At 50.1% G+C, this 18,335-nt stretch overlaps 1 protein-coding gene across 1 annotated transcript in view; it reads right to left on the reverse strand.

Annotated features, from left to right (window-relative positions):
- Lrfn2 (leucine rich repeat and fibronectin type III domain containing 2) overlaps positions 1-18,335 on the reverse strand; it is a 156,151-nt gene that overhangs the window by 29,378 nt on the left and 108,438 nt on the right. The window lies entirely within an intron of this gene.

Genomic DNA, 18,335 nt, shown 5'->3' on the forward strand with positions numbered 1-18,335 from the left:
GGACATCAGCTCCATGAGGGTAGGTACTTCAGTCTGTTTTATGAATTGCTGTATCTCAGGCATCTAGCACAGTGCCTGGAACCCAGTAGGTGCTCACTAAATATTTGTTGGACAAATGGATAAATAGGATGGGTGGGTGAATGGATGGATGAATGAACTAGTGAATGGATGGATGGATGGTTGGGTGGGAAGATGGGTGAATTGATGAGCAAGTGGATGGACGGGTAGGTGGGTGGGCGAGTGGATGAAAGGGTAGGTGGATGGGTGAGTGGATGGATGACAGATAGATGGATGAAACCATATTAATTGTTCCTCCAGTAATCACTGAGTTTGAAAAGTGTTTTATGGTTGTCTTTTAAAATACAGTGCTACCATCCTAGTTGGTTTGGGGTCAGCATGAGATGAAATGGAAACAACATTCCTTAAGAAGAGAGATGCAGACCAGAAGAGAGGTGGCCTGAGAGATGCCAGGGTTGGCCGGGGGCTGGCTTTGGACAATTTCACCACCAGGAGAATCCTCATAGTTCCCAGGTCTTTGAGAGTTTAGGGAAGTGAAAAAGGGGATTGGAAGAAGGCAAAGGAATGAGCTTCTGAGCACTTAGCTCAAGCTGGGTCCTTGGTCTGGACCCTCACGCACGTCATCTCATTTTGGTTTCAAGACAACCTTCATGGGGAGATCTTCATATCAAAGCCATCTTCTCCTGAGGCTTCCTAACATCCCCACCACCCCTCTTGGCCTGTCCTTGTCCCCTCAGAACTTACCACAATCTAATTTACTCCACAATCTACCTGCTTGTCTTGTTTACTCTTTGTCTTCTGCGCTGGCAACAGAGCCCCGAGTGGAGGGAGCTTGTTCCATTCACCACTGTCTACCCAAGGCCTCGAGCCCCTGGCTCTTAGCGGGCACTTTTGCATGAGTGAGCAACAAGGGCAGGAAGAAATAGGAATTTGCTCATCTTTTTGTCCTCAGAGTTTAGTCTTCACACTATTCTATGTTGTACCAAATTTATGCACCTTGTTTATATAGTGTTAAACTGATTGAGTCGGACTTTGGGGAAAGCGTGCAGGTTGGTTGTGTGGCTTCCTGCAGGCCAGCATCTCTCAAACTGCTTTCCAGAAGTGCTAATCAGGGCTCTGCAAAAACGGCTTGTGAGGCCAATAAGATGGGGAAGAGCGGCCTACGCGCTTGCTCTTGCAAAATCTCTATGCACATTCACAGCTTCAGAAGAGGGGAAATTCCGCTGCAGCACAGACACGGGGTTACTATTTACTGGTATGTTGCTCCCATTTTATTTTACTATAAACATACTTTTGAGCAACAGTTATTAATATCTTCAGGAAGGAGAGTTCCATAGATCCCAGTTTGAGGACTCCTGACACATACAAAATAGCTAGCAGATTTAAAAAAAAAAAAAAAATAGCTCAATACTGTAGTATATTTAAAAAATCTCTCTCCATCATATGCTTTAGTATGCAGCTCTGAATCCCAGTATGGTGTTATTTCAGGCAAATCCCCCAGCCTGAAGCCCTGCAAGGGCCAGCAATTTACTGACAGTGTTGTTCAGAGGATAGGACTGACCGGCAAAAATAGCCTGTGAGCCAGAAGGGCTATTTTAAATTTCCACTGAAATTAATTTTGATAGCATTTTAATTTACCCATTATGTCCAAAGTAGTGTTTCAATCTGTCATCGATGCAATTATTAAAGAGGTGTCCTTCTTTACTTGTACAACAACATCAGAATCTGGTCTATGTGTAACCATGCTAGATGGCATTGTGAATGCAGCTCACAGGCCAAACCTGTCCTGCCACTTGTGTTTTAAATAAAGCTTTATTAGAATGCCCCACGCTCGCTCATTTTCATACTGTGGGCTCCTTTCCTGCCGCAACAACAGAGGTGAGTATTTACAGCAGATCAAAGCTGAAAACATTGACAAGTTTGTCCATTACAGAAAAAGTTTCCTGACCTATGTGCTGGAGGATTTTATTTCTGTTTGTCAGCTTCATGGTGGGTATGCTCGTTAAAAGCACTTGCCAAAGGCCTGATCTCACACAGTTCTGCCCTCGGCACCGCACGAGCAACTGCCCCCGTACCCACTGCCAGTGCCTGATCTCAGGAAGCTCCTGCCTGCAGTGAACCAGCCCGCCCTGCCCCAGGTCCTGCCAGAAACACCCATCCCCAGGTATTGGGGTTCCTCAGCTTCTACCTGCAGCTTTTCTTGGAGCTCACACCTTCCCTGGCCCACTAAGTCGCGCTTAGGGGGTCCAATGGAGTGAATCGCCTTCTGCGTCTGCATGTCCATTGAGTCCTCCTGAGTTTCCAGCTATCTGGCTGGATGGCCAACCCGTGGACCATCCCAGCACCACACAGAAGACGGCTGCCTTCTGTATCTGTTGGGCCTCTCCATCCTTGGCGCTGGAGGACAGTAGAGGCAGCAGCCCCAAGCATGGAAGTCAGGACATTTAGGGATGCAGGGCCTAGAACCCGAGAGGCCCAAACAGCTCTGTCCTTGTAAATTATGCTAAACAAATCACATTTTTTAAAAGTTTGCCGAGGATTAACAAACGTCTAATGAATTCAAATCTGTGACATAATAGAGCTGGGTAAATATATTTTAAGTAATCAGCATGGAAGATTACTGACAGAGAAGTGACTATTGAATCTTAATTAAAATTGTATTCTGAGAACTGTCACTTAATACATTACTCTAACAGCCAAACAAACAGCGGCTTACACGCCCCCAAGTTGGGAGGGAGACCATGCACTCCGTGAATGTGTGTGAGGAGGGTGAAGATGGGGAGGGGATTGCTCTTTGGGGCAGGGGTTTGGACAAACACGGGGAGGACGAGCTCAGGCCTGGGGGGCTCCAGCTCTGAGCCTTGAGGGGCATGGGTGGGGGAGGGGAACAGGAGAGGCCGCAGTTAGGAAAGGAGGCTGGGACAAATGAACGCCATGGGAGGGGCCTCGGGAGTACTTGTGGGCAAAGCTGGGAGAGTGCAGAGATCAGAAGCCAGGACACTGGGATGGAAGTCAGAAGTGCAAGGAATCCATCGCTTGGAAGGTCTGTGAGCCAGCAGGGGCCAGGGTGGAATGAGAGGACGCCAGAGAGGAAGGGAAACACAGCCCCCTGTGACCTACAGGGCTGCAGACAGCCCAGTCAGGGTTTACCCAGCATGGGAGCAGTGTCCCGTCGCGCCTGTGACTCGATTGCTTCATGTGGTCCTCACAAATCTACAAGGTGAGTGCTATTACAGCCCGCAAAGTCCCCTTGTGCAGTTGGGAAGAGGAATCCCCACTGGACACCACAGTAAGCAACCTGCCTCACCATCCCTTGTGTGCCTACACTACTATCCCCATTTGGACTACTAGGAAGTGAGGTCCAAAGCCAAAAGGCCTCTAGCTCCCCAGGAAAGAACCTACATCGACTGTCTGGCTCCTGGAGTACGGAGTAGAGGAGGCCCCTCCAGAGGCTTCCATGTGCCTGCCGGCTGCTTCACTACAGGAGGGGTTAGAGACCGGCAATGGTGACGACCAGCCATCCGGGAGGTTTGTGTTTTCCGCTAGGGGAAGGGCCTGGAAGCAACGCTTGTGTTCTCAGCAGCCAGGGACTCGTTGGCTCTGAAGGACTCACCTGCTGGGCCTTGATGGTAATGAGTCACACACGTGTTGTGTGCACACGCAGGCATGAGCACACACATGTACACACACATGCACACACACAGAAATCTCCTGGCAGTAAATACCAAACTGTGGAACCAGGCTGCGTGTTTGGAATCAGAGCCTGCAGATGGGACTTTATCTTTAAAACCGAGGGAAGCAACGGAGATGAGGCGAGATCGGAGACATCACTGACCTGGAGGCAGAAAAGGGAAGTTCCCACTCCTAGCCTAGAAGACAAAAACCCCAGACTGCCGCCCCCACCCCTCCTTGGAAGGCTCCCTGTCAGAAGCCCCTGCAGAAGAGGCAACATTTAGCAGATGGCTGGCCGATCTGTGAGCTATCTCTCCACCCTGATTTCCATTTAAAAGATACCTTAGCAACCAGCCAGAGCCACCTGCCCCTGGAGCCTGTAAATCAAGTAAGATGCTTGTCTCCAGCTTCAGGTAGAAAGACTCAGCCCCTCCAGGGTGCTCTGGGCTGGGAAAGAGTGAATTAATCAGGGTGTGAGGGGATGCGATCTGAGCTGATGCCTGGGCCTCTGATCTTGCTTCTGCCCCTCCCAGACTCCTGCTCTCAGTAAGTGGCACCAAGCAGGGGGAGCCTGAGGTGAGCGATGGGGACAGGAATTCTGATTCTTGCTCAGGTCCAGACAGTGCTGGCTCCAGGTGCCAACAGACTCAGGGGGTGACCCTAGTCTGGGACTTCTAAGGGTAAGAGAAGAGCTGATTTCCTAAGCCATCCCCCTGAGGCCACCCCCACCCCTCCCCAGGATCCTTCCATCCTGGGAAGAGGTGAGAACAAGCCCAGCTCGGGTGTGCTGGGGAAAGAGGGAGTCCCTACCCCAGGGACCACCCACCCTGACTGCAGGGCCTCCTGGGTTGGATGTCCCAATCACCACTTCCAGAAAGCAGGGAAGAGAGAGTCCCCAAGACAGGCCCCTGCCCCCAGAGGTTCCCCCCGCAATGGCTGTGGAAAGACCCCACACACAGGATGGACAAAAACATTCCCTGTACTAACCCCAAACACGGCCCAAACTTCTTGATAAGCCAGGTGAAAAGAGCTGTCTCTGGCAGGATGGAAAACACAACAAAGAAAAGAGGAAATGATATCCAAGCCATTGGAAAGGGCGGAAGGATGCACGCAGGCTCTGTTAAGCATCCACCGTACAAGACAAGCAGTTGTTACCCACATTACTAAGCATGGACCTGCATCCTCTGCCTACTCCATGACAGCATCACGCCTCTTGGTAACTGCACCCACCACACCCCTCATTGTGCAGACAGAATCTTGTGTTTGCTGCCTCCACCCTGTCATCCGTGAACCCCTTCCTGGCAAAGACTGCATTTTGTCCTTCTCTGAAGCACCTAGGACCTGGCATTCAGTAGGGACTGGGGTACGTTCAATGGACGAATTACTGAGTCAGAGACAAATGAATGAACTAATGCTCTGGCACCCTAGCCCTTGGCCCCCTTGGCCCCCTTGTCACCCGTCTGACTTGCTGTAGAGCACACTTACCCCTCTAAGGGGGCCCAGGCCTGCTGGGGTATGATGTCCCCTGAGAAAAGTCCCCAACCGATGCTGGTGAGAGAGACAAGATAAATACCAGGGGTGACTGAAAAATATGGTTCATATTCAAATTATTAAAACACTTATTACAGTAAGAGATACATGACCGAGAATAATGAGATTAAGTGTGCTTGAAGTGAAAGGAAGTATTTTGAGTATTTTGAGTGGGGTGAATGGTAATGTGCCATTTGCTGCAATAATTTTTAAAATTTAGACATTTACCATATTTTCTGATCATCTTCTGTTGATCAACCATTTAGGATCATTTCTGCCAAATAAAAACATTGTGGTGTCTTCTCATCCACCTTATTCACTGGATCTGCTACCATGTCAGAATGACCGTGAGAGGGAAACACTTTGAATGGATTCAGAACACATGGCACCCAGGACAGTGCAACTAAAGACACTCACGAAAAAGGACTCCTGGAGCTGCTTCAGAAAGTGGCAAGAATATGGGATAAGTGTGTCTGAAGGAAAGGAGAGGATTGTGAGAGGGGTCTATGCCGATGTATCTTTTACTGAAATAAATTTTTAAAAATTTAAACATGTAATTTTTGATCACCTCATGGCATACCTTGACTTCCTCACCTCTTGGGTGGAACCGAGGTATATTCTACACTGTCTCTTAGAGGACCCCAGGGAAGCCGAGCCTCATTTTCCATTGTAGTCACTGTACTTAAGTTTGGCCTTTCCTGGCCTCCTTCCCCTCCCCATCTCGTTCCTCTACTTGTCTTCCTGTTCCCTGCACTCACCACATGGATAAACTACTTACACTCAAAGCCTTGTTTCCAATCCTTGTCCCACTTCTGAGGATCCTGCCCAAGGCGAACTTCTTAATTATAACCGTCATTATATAAGCTACCAACAGCCGTTCCGCTGTGGAAATGCGAGATACGGGGAAGTAAGAACTGGTATGAAAACCCTGCGCATTCTCATCAATGACTAACCACAGCTGGCAGCTTACTGGCGGGTGGGGAGCTCCGTTCACCGCAGACGATTGGCGGGCACAGCCTGTGGGATTCTCGGGCCCAGGGCAGCTGGGGCCTGGGCTGTGCTACTGCAGCTGTCTGTCTGGAGAGAATGCAAGCCCCGGGAAGGGGCGTCTAGGGGTGTGTGCACAGGGTGTGAGGGGGAGCCAGGAGGCTGGGATGCGAGAGAGGAAGAGAGGGAGCGAATATGGTTTGTTCAGCTTTGACAGAAGCAAATGCTATTTGCTGCCATACTGTCAACTTCAAATGTGTTAATCACGGGCGCCGGTGATCTGTCACTGCGCTGGGGACACAGATGGCCCACAGCTGGCCGCTCCCATCAGTCTGGGCCTCGGACTTACTCTGCTCCCACCAGTCCGCCTCCCTGTTGGTTCTCAGTGGGACACGCGGGGGTTGCGGTGTCACATAGTGAAATGTCCAAGGTTCTTCTGCTAAGATTCCCCTGCCCCGTTAAGCCTCTTGGGGTTCACCACTTGAAGTCTGCAGCCAGGAATCAGCTCTGGAAACCTGGAGGGCTCCCCTCCTCCTTAGGTCAGACAGTGACAGCGACGTGGGTGCTTGTCCAGCCCCCAGGGCCTTCTCAGGCCTTTCTCCCTCACACAGGGTCCAGATCCACACAGGGAGCCCCAGCCCTTCCATCCCCACACCTGACATCCTTCCCCACTCTGCATCACAGCGCCTGTGGGTGGCTCAGGGCACCCTGCCTTCCCCGAGACTAGGCCGCTCCCTCCTCCCCTCTGGAGGCACAGCGGTGGGTGGGGAGGAGTGGCCAGAACAGCAGAGAGTCCAGACCTCATTTCCATGTGGCTGGGGATATTCGCTCTGTGATTTACTCTCTTCATTATGGACAGCCCAAGCTAAAATTAAAAGTGGCTTTTCAAATTCAAGCCACCCAGGTTGGAAGGTAGGTATAGGCAAGGTGAGCTCACAGAACATAATTATCTGAGCCACGTGTCACACTGAGAGGTCCTAGCGGATGGGGGGTGTCCCCTAAAGAAAGGTAGTGTTCCCTGAGACTCCCCAGAGGAGGGGGCTTGTCTCCTCCATACTGGGGCCCCTGGAGACAGAGTTTTGTCTACTTTCCATGTCCCAAGTGCCAGTCCAAGTCCCACCGGCTGGGTCTGAGGCTGATACTTATAGCATCTTCTGTCCTCCTCCTTGGGGGGGCCTGAAGGACACCCTTCCCTGTCCTGGGTGGCTGAGCCTCATCCGTGCTGAGTTTTGTGAAAGCACACAGGCCACTCTGAGGACAAAGTCCCTTTCCACACAGTGGCCTGCAGTTATCACCCAGCCCTGTGATTATGTGCTTGTTTACCATCAAGTGTGACATATTTAATCTTGGCCTCCTAATAACACCTATAATTATTCAAATAACAACAAAGAACAATTTGGAAAATTGAATTTGCTTCTTGATGGGCATTTTCTGTGGGTTTCATGCCTCCTGCTTGTGGGCTGCAGGAGGGCCCTGCCACTGTGAGGAACACATCAGGGACAGAGGGAGCCCAGGCTGCTCCTGCAGTGTCTAGTTTGTCCTTGCCTGCTGGCTAGGCTGGGCTTGCAAGAGCTCCAGCCCCAGGAAGCAAGAGGACTTCACACCAGGGACTCCCTTTGCACTTCTAGAGCTGCCACCAGTTCCCTAGGCAGAAAGAAGCCGCACTAGGAACAAGGCCATCTCACATAACACAGGCAACTCTGGAGTAATTAGAAGCAGCCCCTCAAGGACCAGAACGTGATATGGGGTAGGACTATAGGGACATTTAGGGACAGAGTGTAAGATGTCATATCCCCCAATGCAGACAGCAGACACTGCCCATCCTTCCTTTCACTTGACAAAGACAAATGGGACAGGGTCCCCCTGCCCACTCCTTGCTATGTTGCCCCTTTGTGTCCCCCTCATTCTGGGGAGGAGGGAGAGAGAGAGAGACGCATGAGCCATAAGCGTCCTGTGGGGATTAGATGATGGAGTCCCAGTGGGACCAGAAGCAAGTTGTCTTGGTTACTTTTTTCTCAATGCTGGGACAAAATACCTGACACCCAAAATTAAGGAAGGAAAGGTTTATTTTGCTTACAATTCAAGGAAGTTTCAGTCCGCACTTGGCAGATTATAAGGCAGAGTGGCACATGGCAGAGAGCTACAGCTCAGGGCGACAGAACACAGCTAAGCTACAACCACACACCAGGGCGGAATGGGGGAGGAATGTCCCAAGCACTCTTTTCCTCTCCCTTACATATGCAAACTATCCACTCCCGGGGCGGGTGTAGCTCTCACACCCACAATCATTCAACTCTAATAGCCTGCCCCATGGTTGCATGAGGCTTTGGAGGGGACACACAGACATAAACCGTAACACAGGTTTAATGAAAGGACTCTGATAGAGGTGTGGGCAGGGTTAGGAGAGCCAGGAAAGGCGGGTGCAGCAGCCAGGAACTGGCAGGGGAAGGGAGCCTGTCCCCTCCCACCGCTAGGCTCAAAGGCACAAGGCAGAGGACACTCAGGGTCTCAGTTGGCATAGCCATGGGAGAAGAGGTGCCCACCAGGACCTGTGGCCCTCAAAGGACAGATGCCAAACATGGATGCCCCGGCCCCTGGGAGGAGCCCGGCAAGGGACTGACACCTCTCCCACCCCAGCTCCTGTGATGCCTCCCAGGGGCCTGAGGTCATCGCCTGCACAGCTGTTCAGACAGAGCAGGCTGGGCGCAGGGCAGGGCTGGCTGAAGTGGGAAATTGATGTGGAGGAGCAAATGGAAAATAACCTGCACAGAGGGTGAGTTTCTCTCCTGTCAGTGTTCCCAATGAGTTGTTGGATAACAAGACCGCTCGGAAGAATAAAAGAAAGGAGGGGGAGACGAGAGAGGAAGAGGAGAGAGATGAATCCGTTGGAAATAACAAGCCACACACACTCAAGGGCAGTAAATATGAATTCAGTTGGGTTTTACCTCATACAGAATCCAGCCTTCTAGGACACCGACGAGCTGATCAGATAAAAGCCGCGGTTGCCACCAGGATGACACATTTAAATTTTTATTGCAAACACCAGGCTCCATTACCCCGGGATTTGCTCCCTGCATTTCTAATGTCGTCTGTTTTCTTTTCAGAACAGAGGCACCCTGGCTGTCACTGCAGCACAGCTGGAAGGCTCAACCCGGGACTGCTGGGAGGAAGGCCCTGCCCCACCCTAGCCTTGGACCTCTGTGTGCCTCGGTTTCCTCATCTGGAGAGTTTGGCGGTTGGGGGTGGCAGGGAGGTCATCAGTTCAGGTTCATTTCCAGCTCTGGTTTGATGTGATTTGGGTAGGAGGCAGCGAAGTCTGAGACCACCTCAGCACTCCAGTAGCCCAGACCGCTGGTCCCCTGTCCCCACTCCTCTCAAGGGTGAAGAGTGAAGGTCGCGGCTGTCTTTCCATCCTAAAGTCCAAAGAGAGCTCTCTTCCATCTCCTCACTGTGCTACCTCTCCATTTCCCTCCGCCTCTGTCTGCTCCATTTCCCCCCGTCTGTCTTCCCCGGAGATCTTGTCTGGAATATAGCAGTCACCCCTCCAACTTATGCCCCTCCGCCTGCCCCACAGATGTGGAGACCTGCCTGACTCAGCAGCACCAATTCAACTACAAAGTCTGGCTCTGTCTGGCACCTGTTGCAGGGGTGCAAGCGGGACATTAAGATGGGGCAGGTAGAGCCAGATGGGACATCTCTCCCTCCCGAGGAGCAGCTTACAAAGGTGTTGGGATAGCTGCCACCAGGGGAGGAGGGACGTATGGGCAGAGTGTAGCACTTTACTTGTTACTTCATTCAAACCATTGAATTATGTAGTGCTTGCAGCCCATTTCACAGATGGGAAAATGGAGGCTTGGGAAACTTATGCCATTTGCTCAAAGACATGGGAGAAAAGGCAGAGCTGAAATCTCAGCTCGGGGACTGTTCAACCCCAGCTCAGGTGACACTGTCCTCAGGGTGGAGAGGAAAGAAAGTGGCAATATGTCATGGAAGTTCTGCAGAAGCCTACAATAGGGTAAGAGAAGGCTTTTGGGAGGAGGTGGCCCTGACTGTGCCTTGCGTGACATGGGTAGGGGTCCAGGAGCCAGAGCGGGGTGTCTCAATCAAGACATTTTAGAGGGAGAACAGAGATCCCAAGTGCTGCTGCTGGAGATGGCGGGACGGTCCTAGGCTCCTGTTCAAGGTAGCTCCGCTTTGAGAAGCGCTGTCTGAAGAAGTGTCCTTGTAGCCACCTGGCGAGGCTGTATCATAGACTTAAGTCCTGCCACTGCCCAGGGCTGAAGATTTGCCTTGGCTTCAATCTCCTTCCTCTCACGCACTGTGTGATCTTGGGTAAGTTGCTAGAGCTCTCAGTGCCTCTTGAATGTCCACATCTGTTAAAAGGAATGGTTGTGAGGACTCTCTAGGCCCGTCGTGTGTGACACTTTGGCACATTGTCAAACCTCCAGCGTTGCTACTGCTAAAATTCTTATTCTGTAGACAGTCTCCTGTCTCCTATTCACAACCAGCTGCCCTTAAACGGAAGCCTCAGTGGAGAGTGAGATGGAGCTTGCACTGGGGTGAAAAGCTGAGCAGATTCAGAAAGCTCCACCCTCCCAAAGGACCTGGCCGCCAGCTGAAGAAATGCTGCATTACTGCAGGCTGCACAGGGAGGCACTAAGGCCATCCAAGCTGCGACCTGGGGCTGTGGCTGAAGCTCCATCCCCGTGGTCAACTCTCAACCCAGGCTCATGGTAGGTGCACTGGAGTGGGTGCAGCCTCCTAGCCCAGGGCCAGGATGCCGAGGTGAAGAGAAGAATTTTTAATGGAGGGAACCTGCCAGGGAGAAAGCTAGCAGCTATCAGTGTTTCTAGGGCACCCGCCGTGCGGGTTCCACACAGAGGCTGGACAAAGAGTTCCTGACTATCCTCTAAGAGATGCCAGCCACTGAGGCAGGAGAGACAGGCCGAATACAGGGAAGATACAGGGTTATCTTCTTCCGGGGCAGGCAGAGGTCAAGTGGCAGAAGTAATGGCTGCCTGGTCTGTCACTCAGCCTGGAACTTCCTAAAGGTGACGGCAGTGTCGCCCGCAGACTGGGGCTCCCTGAGGACAGGGCCCCTGGTAACTCAGCCCTATTTCCCTCTCCATAGTTCTACCTTCTCTCTACGAGATAAAAGACCTCACAAAGTTGTTCCTTAACTCCAGCCAAAGCATGTCTGAGTCTCTCCTGTGTAAACGTGGACACAAATTATCTTTGGAGTCGCGGGGATGGTGTGACATTATCAGACCTCACACTCCGCCTTTCTTCCTTCTCCAATCTGGCTGCCTTTTAGCATCGCCACAGGCAAAGCCTCCACCATCTGGCCATGTCTCCTTCTACATGAACCCACAGCAGACCACAGACTAGAATCTTCTAAAAGTTTGTTCTCCAACTTTTATTTGTCTCTTAACTTCTCAGAGTGTGAATGACTTGAGTCCAGCTTCGATAATTCTCCTCCCGCATTTCTTCAGAGGTCGATGTCATCATCATCTTCTTCGTCATCACCTTCTTCATCGTCATTGTCATCATCATGATGTAATGCTGAAGGCCGGTTGAATGCTGACTGCCCGTTCAACACTGCCTGCTTTGACACATTTCTGCCCCCTCCCATTCTAATGAGGTAGGTGTGGTCATTATCCCCATTTGACAGAGAAGGGAAGTGAGGCACAGGGAGGAGTTTAGATCTTGCCCAGGGTGCCGTCCTAATAATAGAGTCTCGGAGCTCTGTAGAGGTGGTGAGGGTCTAGGACTCTCAGTTCCCCCATATTCTCCTGCACTGGAACCAATCGATGTAATGTACACAAGGCTGTGGCCCTGACTTTAGTAAGCGTTGATGATATTTGACAATTAGTTGGGCAAGAATGGAGAGCATGCTTCAGAGTTTCAGAGTGAAGAAGCCAGATGTGCCGAACGTCTAGTGTGCTCCCGCACCTGGGAGAAGCCAAGAGTCTTGGTGCTGCTGAGCAGTGCCTTCAGCCATTTCCCTGGGGGAGGGTGTTATGGATTAAATATGAAGTGTTCCCCCAAAGACTCATGTATTAAGAGGTGATCAGAGCATTGTTCAGAGGTGGGACTTTTAGAGGTGATTGGATCATGGGGCACTAAACTGTCAATGGATGGATCCATTGATGCCTCCATAGCTGAATGGGCTACTAGGAGGTGGGACCTAACTGGAGGCAGTAGGCTACTGGGGGGTCCCTTTGATGAGTATATCCTGTCCCCAATCCCTTCCTCTCTCTGGGTGTCTTCCAGCTCTTTCTTCTTCCCAGCCATTATAAAGTAAGCAGCTTTCCTCATCTATGCCCTTTTTTTTTGTAAGATGTTCCTGCCTTGGAAGAAGCTTACCATGGACTGAACCCATAAGCCCAAAAACCTTTCCTCCTTCAAGTTGTGTATGTCAGATATTTTGTCCCAGCAATAGAACAGCTGACCAATACAGAGGGAGGGTGAATCCTCTTTCCTTGATCAGCACCTGATAGTTGGATTTAGGATATTTGGTTTTGGGCAACTTGATGATGTGGGCAGCAGCTCCTACCTTCCCACTCGGATCAGGAGAAGCAGAGCCCCTGCCCCAGAAATGGAGTAGGCTTTGTGTACCTGCAAGCCCCGGGCTTAGAGAGCTCAGATCCCCTCTCAGCCAGCCTCAGGTAGAGTGAAATCATAACTGTCCTAGCAATCAGCAGGTCAGCATAGGGTTGAGGCCAAAGAGCTCCACTTGCACGAGGGCAAGACCACAGTCTTCCAGGGCACTCCAGTTAGCCCAGGTGTTTCCTGTGTGTAAGAGAAAGGGTATTTGGAGACAATGAAGCCTTGTCTTCTCCATGAGCCCTTGCCTTTTAGGATGCTTATCTTGCTACAATACTCAGAAAGATTGGGTAAATAGGAGGCTAAAATCTTAACAACTGGTTTATTACAAGGGGATTCCACAGTGCCCTATCCAAGGGGCTGAATCCCTAATAGTTAGGCATTCTCCCCTGGCTTAGGTGTTTCCCAGAGAGACTTCAATATGGGAGGAGTTTGGTTTGTTCTCCCAGTTCCCATCACACATGGGTCCCCTGCCCTGTGAGACAAGGCAGGCCAAGGATGCTGATGCCTCTGGCTAAAGTCTCCCTGGAATTAAGGAGGCTGGACAGAAGATGTGCAGGCCAGGGAAGAGGATGTGGCCTTTTGCTATGAGATAGGAGCAGGACCGTGTCCTGCTGTAGCTGGACAGCTTAAGGGCCCTTTCTCCCTGGGGGCACTGTGCAAGGCCTCCTGCCTGGCCGCTCACTCTGCCCTTCTCCATAGAAAGAAGCTCAAGTGTACATGCTGAACACAGTTCATGCTGCAGTACTGCACATTTATTCCAGAATTGCTAAGGTGATAAACTTCAAGCATTCTCACCAGAAGTTTTGGTTTTTCACACTGTATTGGGAGATTGAACCTCGGACCTTCACATGTCTTTAGCCCTTTTTGAATATTTTTTTACTTTGAGACAGGATTTTGCTAAGCCACTGGGCTGCCCAGGCTGGGCTTAAACTTGCAATCCTCCTGCCTCAGCCACCCAGAGTTGCTAGGATTATAAGCCTGTACTGCCATAACTGGTTTCATCACAAAAATTCTTAACTATTTGAGGTGGTGTGGTAGGTATATTAACTAGACTGATTTAAGTATTCCTCATTATACTTATCAACCATAATATCACCTCAGAGCCCCTAAAATATATAACTATCCATTGTTAATTTACAATTTTAAAAATCCCCCAATATTATTTGGCATGAGGCAACCCCAGATGAAGACTACATTTCCCAGCCTCCCTTGTAGTTAAGTATGATCAATGTGAGTAAATTCTAGCCAATAAGCTGCAAGTAATTGTGTAGTTTGTGATGCCCACAGGTATCCCTAAAAAGGACACATGCCTCCTTGCTCCTACCTGCTTCCTGCTGAATGAAGCACAGGTAGATAGGTACAGCTCTAGCAGACCTCTTGGACCATTAAAGAGGTAGCATTATTTGAAGATGTAAAACAATAAATTAGAAAGAATTTAGATGTCTGGTGATGAAAGCACCACCATGGAGTCCTACACTTGCTGCCGTTTTGTTTTGTGTTTTTTTTTAATTACAAAAGTTTTAACTCTGAAATATTTTAAGACTCCTAGGAAGTTGTAGAAACAGCATAGAGTCCCTGTGTACTGTTCTCCCCACCTTCCTCAGGGATGACATTATTTGTATTTTTATTTTCTAACTTTGTACTTTCCTTTCTCGGGCTTGGAACCCTGCACATGCACCCTCCCCCACCCAGAACTCGGCATCTCCCTGCTTATCTTAGTTACTTTTCTCTTGTTGCTGAGACAAAATACCCAGCCCCCAAAGCTAAAGGGGGAAAGGTTTATTTTGCTTGTAGAGGCTTCAGTCCATCATTGGCTATCTCCAAAGCAGCATGGCATAGCAGACAGGCATTGCAGAGGAGAAACAGTTCATGGCAGGCGGAAGGTAGCAAAGCAAGCAAAAAACAAGACAAGCCTCTTTATTTCCCTTATATTGTACCCAGGCTACTGGGATTAGGGCAGTGCCAAACCAGTCAGTGGACTGATTTAGTAATCACCCACCCTTAATCCTAGCAATGCTCTATGACTCAATCACACTCTAGATTCAGTCACCTCTGAAAAAGCCCCACCTATGGTGGTTGGAGGTTTTGTGGAGACATCTAGACACAAGCCATAACACAGCTGACTCACAAGGACTGAGACACTCATTACTACTGCAGCTCATGTGGCACGTCAGGAGACAGGAGTGAAGGTGGGTGTCATTTGTTGCTCTTTTCAACTCAGGGAAAAAATAAACAAACTGCACTGGAGTTAAATGTCAAAGATCCCTGAACTGTTACAAGAGGGAGAGGAAGGAGCACTTCCCCTCGGGGACAGCCTCCTCTGGGTCCCTGAGTGGCTATGCAAGTGGATGCCAGCTACTGGAAACCTACTAGGAAGGCCAAGTGTGCAGCAATGGTTAGAGTCCAGCTTCACCCACTGTGAACAGATGGTTTTACTTGAACAGCACCCAGGTTCCGACACCCATCCAGAGAACATGGGCTCAACACACACAATGCACAAAGTGCTCCGTAATAGATGTGGAGAGACAGCTGGTGGTGGAGCAAATATGGCGGGGCCCCATCACCAGGAAGCGGATCCCTTTTAGAGAAGACAAAGGGGATATGGACATCATCCAAGAAGGAAATGATCATCATCATTATAATTCTCATTTTGATCATCCTGATTTTAGGAGGACTAGAAAATTCTTTGGATGCTCAAACAGAGAGGAGGGTGGATGGGGAAGATGTTTGCCATGAGGTCTGAGGAATGATCCCTGTGATATTTTAGACCTACACTCTTTCCCAAAAGTCCCATGTATTTGAGGTAGGTTTTTTGAAAGCTGATTGGATCGCAGAGGTGAAACACTCAGCACTGAGTTTGTAGCCCAGTGTGCCGTGAGAAGGTAGGGCCCACTCAGACAAGGCAGGTTACTGGAAGACCAACCTAGAAGGGGGAATTCTTGTCCCGGGTTCCTCCTTTTTCTCTCTGCTTCCTGGCTACCATGCACTGAGCAACTTTCTTCCCCCAGGCCTTTCCAACCATTCCATTTCTGTCTTGGTACCAGCTGACCAAGGACTGCTGAACTGAATCCTTTGAAAACCGTCTTCCTTTAAGTTTCAGTTGTTGGGTATCCCGTGACAGGAAGTGACTACTGTGGTCATTTAGATATGTGCAGGTGTGGACTGAAGGTGTCATTCACCTCAAAGGTAGCAAAGAAGCATTGCCAACACACTATACTATTAACTTCACTATTATTTCCTCCAAAACTGAAGCTCCATGCAGTAAGGGAGCTTGATATGTATGACACCGTCTAACAGAGGAGTCTTTGTTACCTTACTCCTTAGTCCATGAATGGGTTCCTGGGGTCTGTGAACATACTAAGATTGTGTGCTGAATTTTGTGTCTTCAAGCATTTTTCTTGATGGGAAGCAGTGCAGAGCCCTCATTAGATTCTCCATGGTGAATGCGATTTCTCCCAAAGTTCAGCTGGACCCAGGGCCGTTGCTTATCTGTCTGAATCTGCTGCATAGAGGCTGGAGATTTTTGAATGTGGCTCCTCCTGCCCTCAGTCTGATTTCCGGAACCTGGTTTTATGCCTCATCTGGGGAGATTCTCAACCCACCCTGGCTTGGGAGAAAAGGAGAACAAGGTGAGCTCTGTCACTACGGGAAGCAGCTTCCTACACTTATTTCCTGCCTGCCCCGATTGAATTCTCAGCCCTTTCACTTAATGAGCATCTCTCTGGCCTGGCCACGAGGGCTGTGTTGGGGAGAGCAGACGTTTCATTACCAAGCTTCAGTGGTGCTGTGTGGAGCCTGATTTTCTGACAATTACAAGCAGAGCTAGAGGGCCTGGAGCGGCCCTATGTGAGCCTTGTCTTATTAGAAACAGACAAGCTCTCCTCCACTCCCAAGTCATACACATCGCTCTCTGTGACCACAGAGGGCTAGAAGCCTCTTGCGGTTTGAATGTTTGAATGGCTCCGCGCAGTCTGGCTGGAGAGGGATAGGACCTGCATCAGGCTTGGCTTCCTGGTTAGGAATGAGAACAACTCTGCAGGCTGCTCCTGCTTGACAGACTTCCCGAGGCCATGATTCCTCCTCCTTGGCTCTTCCTAGGGTACCTCTCTCAGCCGAAGTGATGTTACGGCCACCCCAGGTCACCCCAGAGATCGCTCATATCTTTCTTCCTACACCAGGAGAAACAAAGATGCAGGGAAAAGTTCAAGGGCACTAACAGAAGCGTCTGGGAGGACTTCCAATGCGTCCGATGTCACCTCTTCAGTGGAAATCTGCTGGTAACGAAGGGCAAGGCACAGCCTATATAAGGTGACAGTGCATGTCAGATTTTCTCTAGGTCACCTTACTTAGCATCCTCAAGACCAGAGTCATGGCTGGTCAACATCAGTAACTTCAAGAGCATCCACATCTTGGGTTAACCCTACTGTGGGCTTGCTGCTGTGACACTGTTGATATCCCGAGGTGTCAATGATCCGGAATTCACGTCGGCTGGCAGAGTCACAAGAGCCTATGGTGCCGCCAAATGGACTTACAAGGTTAGGGTCTGCACTGGCAAGTGGAACTTGGCTGGAGTCTTAACCCCAGGACAGGCTGACATGAAAACAGGGGTGTGATTCAGTCTGGGACGGTGGATCCCCTACACTCTCCGTAGTGGAAGCTAGGACTGAGGAGCTATGCTCACGCAATTGTTCCTTCAGGCCTAGAGAGCTTTAATGATGGGTAAAAGGGCTCTGAGAAAAGCCACGCTGACCAGAAGTAGGAGAGAATGACGGATAATACAGGCTTCTGTGATGCTAAGTGTGTGGGTGCGATGAAATTATTTCCCTTCCCCAGCACCGCCTCAGCACATGGAGTAGAAAACACACACACACACACACACACACACACACACACACACACACACGACTGGAGAGAGGAAGAGGAAAAGGAGAAAGGGAGAGGGAGAGAAGGAATGAAGGGGGTGTAGAAAGAGAAATTCTACCATCTCTCATCAGTCCCCTGCGGCAAGAAATTTGGTTGTAGCCTTAGGCTCGTTATGCCAAATAAAAGCGATCCCTCTCCCATGAGAGACAGGAGGCCCAGGGCCACTGTGCTGACAAAGTAGGTGACACTGACTCATTGCCTATGTTCTAAGGCCTGCTTCAATCCAGAGAAGGGTCTGTCACCCCCGCAGGAGAGGACTCCAGCTCTCTCTAGGAAGCGACCAAAAATGCTTGCCTGCTGTGTGTCCTGCCAGGACCTGTCCCCTGGAAATGTTCTGTCAATAAACTGGAAGGAAATGAGAAGAGAGGACAAGGAGAGGTGGAGAGTGAAGATGTGTTAATACTGCTGAGGGGAAAGGTGAAACTGACTGGTGGGCCAGTTACTGTCACTTTCCTTGTGGCACTGAAATGACACATCATGTGTGTGGGGGGAGGGAGGGTGTAAATGAGCTCTGGGCCACTGATACCACCCTTAGTCACATCTCTACCACTGTCACTATTTAAATTATGTGACCCATCTTTATTCTCTTCAGTCTC

Source organism: Chinchilla lanigera, unplaced genomic scaffold (genome assembly GCF_000276665.1).
Source record: "Chinchilla lanigera isolate Chin_1 unplaced genomic scaffold, ChiLan1.0 scaffold00036, whole genome shotgun sequence".
Taxonomy (NCBI): Eukaryota; Metazoa; Chordata; class Mammalia; order Rodentia; family Chinchillidae; genus Chinchilla; species Chinchilla lanigera.